The 12,442-nt window shown below is 51.1% G+C and overlaps 1 non-coding gene across 1 annotated transcript; it reads left to right on the forward strand.

Moving 5' to 3' along the window:
• The first annotated feature begins 12,181 nt into the window (after positions 1-12,181).
• Positions 12,182-12,304, forward strand: LOC125541953. Its single transcript, XR_007297743.1, has one exon. It is a non-coding gene; the product is annotated as a U6atac minor spliceosomal RNA (small nuclear RNA).
• Positions 12,305-12,442: the final 138 nt, after the last annotated feature.

Consider the following 12,442-nt stretch of genomic DNA (forward strand, 5'->3'; position numbering starts at 1 on the left):
AGGTTGGGCATTGCTGGAGGAGTTTTATTCAAGGCAAACTGTCAAGGGGTTCCCATTATTACCCAACCGCGTAAGGAACGCAAAATCCGGGAACATAACACCGATATGACGGAAACTAGGGCGGCAAGAGTGGAACAAAACACTAGGCAAAAGGCCGAGCCTTCCACCCTTTACCAAGTATATAGATGCATTAAGATAACAAGATAATATAGTGATATCCCAACAAGAAAATTAATGTTCCAACAAGGAACGATCTCCAATCTTCACCTGCAACTAGCAACGCTATAAGAGGGGTTGAGCAAAGCAGTAACATAGCCAATCAACGGTTTGCTAAGACATGGTGGGTTAGAGGGTTGACATGGCAATTTGGGAGGCATGATAAGCAAGTGGTAGGCATCATAGCATAGGCATAGCAAAAGAGCGAGCATCTAGCAAAGCAAAGATAGAAGTGATTTCGAGGGTATGATCATCTTGCCTACAAAGTTATCAGAGTTGACTGGATCCTCGAAAGCAAACTCAACGGGCTCCTCGTTAGCGAACTCGTCTCCTGGCTCTACCCAAACAAGACAAACAAGCAAAAGGAACACAATCAACCACGTGCAAATGCTCGAACAACATGATGCAAACATGGTATGCTATGCGGGATGCGATATGTGATGCATATGCAAGATTTGACAAGGAAGGATTGAACCTGGCCTCAACTTGGAAATCCAAGTATGCCACTGGAAAGGTGAGGTTATTTCGTTTGAAATCGATATAAAGAACACCGGAATCGGAGGCACGGTTTGGAAATGGCAAGCAAAACAAATATGGCACCGGTCTGCGATAAACAGCAAGTAGCCATCTAAATGCATCAAGTTAAATATGCTACAGCACCCAAACATGACAACAAAATACATGGAAGGGATCCACTCATGATGCTTGACAAAAGATGAACACTGAGCTACGGCCAATTCATCCATTAACAGATTCAAACAAGCATGGCAAAAGTGCAATTGATAAACAGGTTTCAGACTTAGTGAAATTAACACAAGCCTGGAATTTCAGAGCAGGTAGCACACTTTGGAGCACGAAAACTATGTGCTACAGGAACTTAACATGGCAAAGCAAGGCATGACATGGAGCTACTCAAAGAGCTTAACAAAAGTCCCTTAGTGACCTTGAGCCAAAAGGGATCAGAAAATACAATTGCAAGCATGTGAACATGGCAAAAACACAAACAGGTTACAGACTTAGAGAAAAACTGGAACATGCAAATATCTTAACGAGTAGGCATGTTCACGAGCTCGATGCACTCACTACAAAGCAAGGCATGACAATATAAGCATACACCCATCAAGAATACATATTATATAAGCTATACATGGCAAGAACAACAACATAGCATGCACGGATCAACAACAACATCCTCGGCAAAATTGCTAACAAGTAGACAATCTGCCAGGATTCACGAAATAGCAAATGTAGAGCTCGATTGACTCAAGCTAGGGTGCTCCATAATTGCAAACAAATACATGGATGGATAGAGCACCACAATATAATCAAATCATCCTCAAAAGAGGCACGGATCACTAGGAAACAACATGAACATATGGCATATTGATAAAAACAGATCAAGGACTTGGAAAAATTCTAAGTCCCTGAAATCAGCATTAATGAATGCACTATTTTGCAAGCTTGTGCTAGTCACCACACATATCACAAAAATACATGGATAGCACCTCTGTAAAGATGACAAAGCATATAACAAAACTCATGTAGAGCTCAGGAGCATATCATGCACACATTAATCATTGCAAAAATGACAAATAGCTATTTGGTGCAGCAGATCTGACAAATAACTCAAATAGCTCTCTTCCAACAGCATTTCAGGCACCAAGATGGACTCAAATGAAAATGATGCAATGAGATGAAATGATGTACTCTCTGAGACGAACATTTTGATATGCTACACGCCCAAAACGGAGCTACGGATGCGGAGATATAGCATGACAAAGTATGTTAAAAATTCTGGGAGTTAGGAGAAAAAGTCAACCGGGTGGATCTAGGGTTTCACTGTAGCTGACGCGCTCCCGATCCGATGCAGCGGCGAATCTCTCCGGAGAAGCTGCGTGGGCCGCCGGAGTTGACGGGGGCGGCCGGATCCGGGCGAGGGGGAGGCGAGGGCGAGGCCGGTCGGCACCGGGTGCGGAACGGTGGCGAGCGGGGCCGGCGGAGGCGACGAGGGGCGTCGGGGCGCGGCGGGTCACCGGCGATGGCGACGGTGGCCGGCGCGGGCTCCTCGCTAGAGCTGGAGGCGACGGGCGGCAAGAGTCTTGCGGAGGCAGCGGGGAAGACCCGCGGGGCAACCGGGCCGGGAGGGCCCCGCCTGGGCCCGGGCGGGCCAGCGGCGCGGAGGCGGCGAAATGGGCACCGCGGGGACACGTGGCATGCCCTTATTGGGCGAGGGCGGCGGCGGTGAAATGTCCGGCCGGAACGGACATTGTCCGGCGGCTGGAGGGGAATTTTTCTAGGGTTTGGAAGAGGAGATCCGAGATTTTCGAGGAGGGGCTATTTATAGGCATAGGTGGAGCTAGGAGAGTCCAAATGAGGTGCGGTTTTCGGCCACGCGATCGTGATCGAACGCTCTAGATGATGGAGAGGGTTTTGGTGGGTTTTGGGCCAAATTGGAGGGGTGTTGGGCTGCAACACACACGAGGCCTTCTCGGTCCCTCGGTTAACCGTTGGAGCATCAAACGAAGTCCAAATGGTACGAAACTTGACACGCGGTCTACCGGTAGTAAACCAAGGACGCTTAGCAAGTCTCGGTCCAATCCGGAAATGTTTAACCCCCACACTCGAAAGGAAGGTAGAAAGGACCACCGGAGGAGATAGGAGCGCCGGAATGCAAAACGGACAACGGGGAAAATGCTCGGATGCATGAGACGAACACGTATGCAAATGCAATGCACATGATGACATGATATGAGATGCATGACAATGACAACAACACAAGGAGACAAAAACCCGAATCCGAGAAAATAAAACAACTTAGCGCCGGAAACCGCAAGAGTTGGAGTACATATAAGGTAAATTACATCCGGGGTGTTACACCGACAACATTATTTCAGCGTATGAATGTCTGCATTTTATGAAGTGAAACAGAGCCAAAAGTAACAGTTTTGCTGCACTGAAACTAGATATGATGAAGGCATATGATCGTGTAGAATGGAGTTACCTTAGATCAATCATGGAGAAGCTGGGCTTCGCTGCACCGTGGGTGCAAGTAATCATGAATATGGTGAGCTCAGTGTCTTTTTCGGTTATGTTTAATGGCGTCAAGTCAGAAGTGCTTCACCCAACACGAGGTATCTGACAGGGAGATCCTATCTCTCCATACCTCTTTCTGTTAGCAGTGGAGGGCCTTTCGTGCGTCTTAAAATCTCAGATTCAGCCGTCCCAGCTCAGTGGCATTAAGGTGGCACCATCGGCTCCGGCGGTGAACCACCTTTTATTCGCGGACGACAGCCTGTTGTTTTTTAGGGCGAGTGTTAATGGAGCGGAAGAGGTTTCAAACCTATTGGATAGATATTGCATGGCTTCGGGGCAGCGCATCAACAGAGATAAGTCCTCAATTTTCTTCAGTAGGGGCTGTCCGGAAATAGTTCGCAATGTTGTTAAGGGATACCTACATGTCCCTAATGAATCTTTGAGTGACAGATATTTGGGCCTGCCCATAGATGTTGGACACTCCAAGAAAGGAACTTTCAAATACTTAAGTGATAGAGTGTGGGACAAGGTTAAAGGATGGATGAGTAAATGTCTCTCGGCTTGTGGAAAGGACGTTCTCATTAAATCAGTGGCCCAGGCAATACTTGTGTTTTCGATGTCTTGCTTTAAGTTGCCAAGGGGTTTGTGTGACCACATTAAGTCAACCATACGGAAATTTTGGTGGGGATGCAAGCAAGGTGAACGGAAACCAGCATGGGTCTCTTGGGACTTGATGACCAGACCAAAGAACTTGGGTGGTCTCGGGTTCAAAGATCTTGAGGTTTTCAATTTAGATCTATTGGCAAGACAGGCTTGGATATTGATGCAAGAACCAGACACCCTAAGTGCAAGGATTTCGAAGGGAGCTTACTTTCCAGAAAGTAATATTCTTGAAGCGGAGTTGGGTTCTAGGCCTTCCCAAATTTGGAGGGCGATCATCGAAGGATGTGATCTGCTCAAGCAAGGGGTAATTAGACGGATTGGCAATGGTCAAAGCACGAACATCTGGACAGACAACTGGATCCCGAAGGAAACTACGCCAATACCGATCACTTCCCTGGTGGCGAATCCACCGAGAATGGTTTCAGAGCTGTTGTCTCCGGCAACAGCAGGGTGCGACGAAGCTTTGGTGAGTTCGGTCTTCTTACCCATAGATGCGAATGCAATACTAAAGATACCCACATGCACTAATAATACAGATGACTTTTGGGCTTGGTACCCGGACAAGAAAGGGAAATTCTCAGTGGCTTCGGCATATAAGTTCTTACTCAAAACGAAACTGCAGCGAGAGGATTGGTTAGAAGGACGATGTGGATCATCTAACACTCACAGGGATGAAAAAACTTGGAGTTCTTTGTGGAAGTTGAAGGTACCGTCTAAAGTTCGTATCTTTTTATGGCGACTTGCACACCACTCATTTCCTACCACTGATGTCCTGAATAAGCGAAATATGTCAGTACAGGATGTTTGCCCGCTTTGTGGGTGTCAAGACTCATGGAGGCATGCCCTCGTCTCTTGCACTATGTCTAGGTGCATATGGGCGCTGACCGACGGCGGTCTTGTCTCTCGCATGACAGCAAATGCAGAACCTAATGCTAGACTTTGGCTTTTTGAGCTCAGCGACGAACTTGATCAGGCGAGCTTCACAAGGATGGCTGTCACTTTGTGGTCAATCTGGTACGCTAGACGCAAGGCAGTGTATGAGTCGTTGTTCCAGAGCCCTCAGCAAACCATTCACTTTGTGGACAATTTTCTTTCTGAACTGGGTCAACTTGAAAGCGGACAGGGACGTAGGGAGGAAAGAGCACCACCTCCGGCTCAGCCTAAACGCTGGCTACCACCACCCAATGGTTCTGTGAAGATTAATGTAGATGCTGCTGTTGTGAGATCACAACGTGGAGGAGCAGTTGCGGCATTGTGCAGAGATCAAACGGGCCAATATTTGGTATCTTCGGTTGTGGTCTTCCGAGGGATCAATGACCCTTTAATCCTGGAGACGTTTGCATGTCGTGAAGCATTACCGCTAGCAGATGACTTGGCCGTTCAAAATATTTGTGTTGCATCAGATTGCCAAGAAGCGGTGAATGATATTACAAAGGGGACAGGAGGTCCAAATGCGGCTATAGTACATGAAATTATAAGCCGTTGTAATAGTTTCAATTCCAGTTCCTTTATTTTTGAACGTAGGAACTTTAATTTTGAGGCTCATAATCCTGTCAAGTTTGCTTGTAACTTAGGCGTAGGTAGGCATGTGTGGTTGGGAAATCCTCATGACCCAAACCTTGTACCTGTGACCATGGTTTTGGATGAATAAATATGGCGAGATCTCTCTCAAAAAAAACCTAGGGCTTGGAGGGGCTGTTTACCACGCCCCTCCACCTATATATAGAGGGGAGGGGATGTCCCAAGAGGACACACCAAGCCCTTGGCGCCCCTCTCTCTCCCGTTACTTCGTAGTTCCACTGCCTCATACTGGAGACGCTTAGCAAAGCGTTGTCGGTGCTCCACCACCACCATCATCACCATGTCGTCGTATTGGTTGTGATCCCATCTACTTCTCTTCTCCCTCTTGTTGGATCAACAAGGAGGATACATCATTGAGCCACATGTGTGCTAAACTCGGAGGTGCCGTCCGTTCAGCACTAGATCGGTTGGATCGTGATCGGATCGCGAAGCGTATGACTACATCAACCGCGTTATATATGCTTCCGCTTAGCGATCTACAAGGGTATGTGGATGCTCTCCCATTCTCATAGCTATGCATCTCTATGAATAGATCTTGTGTATGCTTTTTTGTTTTTCATGCAACGTTCCCAACAGATTAGCTCATGATTGTCTACCGTCATGGGAGCAGCTTCTTCATCGCCAGGTCCCGACTAGAACGGAATGTTGTTTCTGCGATAGACCAAAGAGTGTGGAGCACGCGCTTCTGTTCTGCCCCCATGCGCGGGCGGTCTGGGATATGATTAGGGAGTGCTTCGATATTAAGCTCTGTCGATCGTCTTTTGCATCTCCTAAACAGTGGCTCTTTGACTTTCTCTATAGCTGTCCCGATCAGGAAGCGACAATCTTGATTGTCTCGATTTGGCACATATGGGAGGCTCGGAGTGCTGGAAGGAATGAATCTGCTGCTCCTCATCCGAGGCACACGGCGGCTAGGACCCGAGCTTACATAGAGTCAATCTTCCAACACCAGTACAAACATGTGCCCGCACTTAGGCGTGAGACTTCTACGTCAAGCCCTCTTTGGTCTCCGCCGCTGCAGGGCTACGATGGTTGCTTTCTCAGATGCTGCTATTTCGGTGGAACCGAACAAATCTGGGATTGGTGTGGTGATTTTGGATCATCTGGGTCATTGTGTGGCGACTTGCTCTGAACCTGTGAAAGGTGTGTTGGATCCTGAAGTGGCCGAGGCCATGACGCTCCGGCGAGCTGTCCGTTTGGCAATGAAGGAAGAATTTGCCGATGTGCTTTTCAAGTCAGACTGTCTCTCGGTGGTGCAGCGCATGAAATCTCCAGCCTTGGATCGTTCCATGGTGGGATCTGTTTTGGCTGAGGTCAAGGTATTGGCAAATGGCCTCCACTCTGCGTCGTTCTTGCATGTGCGTCGCCATCTTCATGTTTTAGCTCATGTCTTAGCTAGATCAAGCTTGTTTTCTACTAGTCTTTGTATTTCTCATTCTGCTCCGGATTGCATTCTGGAGATTCTTTATAAGTTTGTTACTTCATCAATAAAGGCCGACGTTCTCCCTAAAAAAACACAAAATCTTACATACGACACCCCACCTGGCAGCCCAAAGCGCGCCAGTATCGTTCAATCGTTCCCTCTTGTCTGTCACACACACACTCTCTCCCATCAGGCTCCTGAGCCTGAGCCTGAGCCGGAGCCAAGCCGCGCGAGGATCGTCTGATATCCCTCACCACTCAGCAGGGCTCACGCTCCACCCCACTCGCATCAATCGCGCATCACACTTACCCGTGGACCCCGCACCCAATTCACCGCGCAGTTACTTTACCCCCATCACCGCCCGTGTCAACAGCCCACTATATATGACGCCTCTGGCGAGCCTCCGTCGCGCCCTCCCCCTTTCAAGTCTCCCCCCTGCCCACAGACAGACACGGAGAGATCGAAGCAGAGTGGAGGCTCCATACGCCGTCCGCCAACAGGAGCAAGCTCTCTAGAATGGCGGTGCTGCTGCGCCCGGCGGCGATCGCCGGCGGCCGGCAGGTGTGGCCGGTGGCGGAGGAGCAGGCCGACGCCGCGGCGGCGGCCTCCCAGCGGCTCGTGGAGGCGGTGGCGCGCGGCGACTCGAGGGAGGCGGGCGAGCTGCTCGCGTCCGGGCGCGCCGACGTGAACTACGCCGGGGTGGTGTGGCTCGACGCGCGGCGGGTGGCGGAGGCGGCGCTGCGGGAGGGCGCCGCCGCCGAGCTGCGCGCGTCGCGCGAGGAGATCCGCGCCGACGTCTCCCCGCTCTTCCTCGCCGCCGGCAATGGGGACGTCGCGCTCGTCCGCGCGCTGCTCGTGAGTGCTTTGCTCCCCCCCTCCCTGCTTCGTCGTTTTGGGGCTTGCTCTGCTGCCGTTTCGCGTGTCCTGTGTCCCGTCTGCTGGGCGGTTTGGACAACAATCGCGCATGCTGCTTTTCGGCCGGTTTGATGCGTTTAGCCATGAATGCGAGCTCCGATTTGGCTTATCATGGCAAGCGTTTTATCGAGAATTTGTAGTACTATCAAGCACGAAGACACATTTTTGTCCTTATAAATAGTCTAGGAAAGGAAACATGGTGAGCGTGCGCTGCTCAAAATTTGAAGTGCCATAGGGGCGTAGGCCGGCCTTAGCCTAGCTAGCTCCATTCCTCCCACAGCATATAGAATCGCTTTACCTTTACCGAGCCGGTGAAGATTTTCAAACACATTTTTCGAATGGTCTCAGCGGGCGCTGGCAACTCACGGATGTACTACTACAAGTACAACACACTGTCTGTATCTCATACGCAGTACCCGATAGATAGAAGGTTGGCCATCTACTTCCATTCCATTCCAAATGAAAAGCTTTGTGCTCATCATAGTTCAGTGTACTGTATAAATGCACGCGCCAGGACAAATCCCATTTTTGGTTTAGTACGCGCTTGGCTTGGCCCCTCCTAGTAATCACATCCTACCCTCCAAAGTGGAGTTATATTAGACATAAAGGACAGTCATTACGAGATATTTTCCGGACCCAATCATGTGTTCCCTCGCCAGTCTTCACTTGAGGAACACACCCATTTCTCTGCAATTAGTTTCTGGAAGAGGGGCTACCAAGGAGTACTAGTAGTACCAGCCCGCATGGCCGCGATGGGGACCATGCTGCTTTGCGTTTGCAGTTCCTCTTTAATGCGTGTACGGACACATTTTGTTGTCTTGCCATGATAGAAATTGTGAAGCGGATGGGGGCATGGAGCCGCCCATGGAGCTCAGCTCACGCAGGGAAGCTTCCTGGACAAGCCCCGTCTAGTAGGAGCATGTCCTAGATATACCGTATATGTGCATCCATCGAGGTCTAGACATACCGTACAAAAATACATCCATACACACATACGGTTTGGCATGTTACTGGTACAGCACATTGCGCTACAAAAATGTAGTAGTAGTAGTAAAAAAGTGGCGTCTCCTCGCAAAGAAAAATACGGCGTCTTGGCACCCTCCATTGTGCTCCTCAAGGTTGGTCTAGAAGGCAGGCCTTGTGACTACTCTGCATGTGCTGCTGCGTAGAAGAGATGCAATGGAGTATTTTACAGACGATTTGGGGGACAGGGGTAGATGGGTTTGACTTTAACCCTGACCCATCCACGCTTTGTTTACTGCTGCCGATAATATAATGAATCAACTGCTGGAGCGTTTGATGGTGCTCCAGCAGTGCTGCTAATCAAGTTGTGTACTACTAGAGGCAAGAGAAGAGCTCAACCTCAACGCTTTGGTAGAAATCAATATATTCCCCCCTCGTGAGCGCGGTCGGGTTTGGTATCACGTGACCCCCAGAGTCCCAGCAGAGTCCGTGTCTCTGTCTTGTGTAGCGCACACTCCAGTAATCCTCAGATTTGTTGGATCCCATGCTACTCTGCCTTGGCCTTCGGTTGCCACCTGGGCCTAATCACTGATCACGGCCTCACGTGCCCCTCACGCGTAATCATGCAACATCGTTCTACTCTACTCTACGAGTGTGCCTCCACCTCCGAGATCCATGATCCATCTACGTGGCTTGCAGTGTCCGGCCGGCTGATCCGCCGGCGTCATGGGGCGGCCCGATGCGCCATGCCAATGCCATTGAATGGGACTGGCAGGGGAGTAGGTTGCGACTGACGGGGCCGAGCACGAGCACGTACCCCGGCCGGCCATGACATGCCATGCCATGTACTAGTAGTTTTTGCCTCGCAGGCAAAGCGCACGGCGCATGTGTACCGGCACTCTCCCCTGATCTCTGCCAAGGCCAATAAATGCCATCGCCGGGGACAGGAGTCCCATGGCCGGCGTGTGGCCCTCGTCCGTCCCAGAGCGCATGCTTTGCTGCAGCATCTCGTGCGTTTGGAGCTCTTCGTTTGGCTGGCTAGCATGGAACGGGGATGCGGCCGCGCGTGCTGCACCATCTCGGTCTGCTGGGTCTTCCGGATCGGACAATTTAGGGCTGAACCTCTCGTGTGTTTTTAAGCGTGAAGCCGATCCCAAGACCTGTTGCTAGCACAGCCGATCGAGCTCAACCGGGCCGGCATGGCTTATGCCGGCAATGGCAACAACAGTAGCCGGTTTCATCCACGATCGGAGAGGATGGGGCCGCATCGGCTCGCCCAGCGGAACCACATGATCCGCATCTGCCATCTGCACAGGCAGGCAGGCCGCCGATCCAATACGTCCAAACCGCCCCAGCTGTATTTGATCACGCCATGAAACCTAGCCCCTTGAGAGGCTGAGCCCCAAGCCGGCCGGCAAGTAGGCCAAGGGCTCTGGAAGTAGGCGATCCTTCTCCGTGGCAGCGCCAAGGTCCTCGCCATTAAAGATACCAACGCAACACGCATGTGTGTGACAGAAACCGTCCCAGTGCAATGCATCACGATCACATGCCCGATCGCATCGCAATCGCTCGGCCTCTGCATGGCTCCCCTGAGCCGGCACGGGGGAGAGGAGCCGGAGGAGGTATCGGTACGGTACGGAGAGCTCACCCACGTACCCTGTCGTGCTCCTTGTCTCGTAGCCATGGTCTGCCTGCCCCCTCTGCCACCGGCCAGCTGTACCCCCCCTCTCATCACTCATGGCTAGCCAGCTACGCGCACTTGGCGCCCATGCACAGCCGCGGGCACGTCCTTCCTTGTCCTGCCGCGCCTGCCTCTCCTCGTGTACGTGTATCCGGTGGTGGCCTCCACTGTGCCTGTGCGCCATTCATGGTGACATGGGGAGACCATGCACTGTTAGGAACATCACCTCGGCTCAGTGCACCGGTGCAATGCATTAATGTTAGCGACGCGCAGTGCTGGAATATGGTGTAGGTTTCCTTGAGGTTGATACAGGGAGGTCTTGTTACACAGTGAGTGGATGGTTAAACTGGACATCTGACGTGACTTTTGATGCTTAACATCGATGCTCACAGCATCTTTCATTGCTGAACGGAACCGTTGTTCATGCATTCATTATGTTCGATTTTGTAGTAGAAAGTGAAATGAAAAACACGATGGGAAGCACTGTTTGTCTGTAATCGAGCAGCGCTTGACCAGAGCAAATGCGCAAGCCTGGATATTTTCTCGGTAGGTGTGGCCATCTTGAAAGCTACTACTGCTACATGCAGCAACGCTGGGCTGACACAGAGGTAATGAGGCCACAAACATAAAAGATTTGATATCTCGATAAGGTGAAGAGCGACGCCATCACCTGCAGAATTTTGACCAGCTTCCCTCTTCCAGTAGGAGGTCCCTTCTGTTCTCCTGCATAAATGAATCCTGGCATAGTGCCAATGCAACAGTACCTGCACAGCGCAGGCTCGCCGGCCAGCAGTCCACATATTGGTCACCACATCACCGACCTGACCGGACATAGTACGAGCAACAGCGACATTTGCTACCCGGCCAGCTATGGCTCCGAGTCCCGATGGGCATCGCCCTTGCCCCTCTTCTGGTAGTAGTACGTACGTTGTTGGACCATCTTCATCTTTACCTTCCGTGCAGTGAAAGCGAAATTAGAAGTAGGCCTTATGCACATTTTGTTTCAGGAATTCAACTGGCTTCGAGGAACTTTTTTACACAGCTCGATCCATGAACTTAATTATTCCCGTGATTATTAGTAGTTGTTGCAGGTTCGTTCTAATTACTTTGCAAGTTTCTGATGGTTCGTTCATGTGTGGCGTGCAGGCAAAGGGGGCGGACGTGAACGGGAAGGTGTTCCGTGGGTACCCGGCGACGGCAGCGGCGCGGGAGGGGCGCGCGGAGGTGGCGGAGCTGCTGGTGCGGGCCGGTGCGTCGCAGCCGGCCTGCGAGGAGGCCATCGTGGAGGCGGCGCTGCAGGGGCAGGCTGCCCTGGCGGCCATCTTCATGCGCTCCGACCTCGTCCGCCCGCGCGTCGCCGTGCACGCGCTCGTGTCTGCTGCTACTCGCGGCTTCGTCGACGTGGTCGACACGCTCGTCAAGGTATGCCCAGATGTTACATTTCTTTTCTTCTATCTTCTGGGCTTTTACCTGCGGCTTCGACTACATGGGCCCAAGTATTACATGGCTTCTGGCAAAACGGTTTAGCACCAACATATGGGCTTGGGCTTCAACTGCTAGCGAAGTGTTGTCGTAGGGCTCAGGGCTGGGACGGCGTGGGCGCCGCGCGACGAGCCGCAGCATGGGGCGTCGTAGTCTTTAGTCCCACCTCGCTACTTTAGAGAAACTGTGACCGGTTTATAAGGCGAAGGGTAGCACACACCACCGTGTTCGTAAAAAGGAGAGACGGTTGGCATCTCCCCTGACAGGGACGGGAACGGCCTTCGGGCTTTCCTCTAGCACACTGCGGTTAAGGCTACCCGCTTCGGCGGATCTAACCCAATTTTTTTTTGCCGATTTATTTGTTTTTTAGAAAACAATTTGAATAAGATGTTTTTTAAAGTTTTCTACCCATGATTTTTTAACTAACTACTACTACAATGTTCTCGAATATCATCTGATTCTCTCGTTGCAGTGTGGGGCTGATC

This window comes from Triticum urartu, chromosome 2 (assembly GCF_003073215.2).
Source record: "Triticum urartu cultivar G1812 chromosome 2, Tu2.1, whole genome shotgun sequence".
Classification (NCBI taxonomy): Eukaryota; Viridiplantae; Streptophyta; class Magnoliopsida; order Poales; family Poaceae; genus Triticum; species Triticum urartu.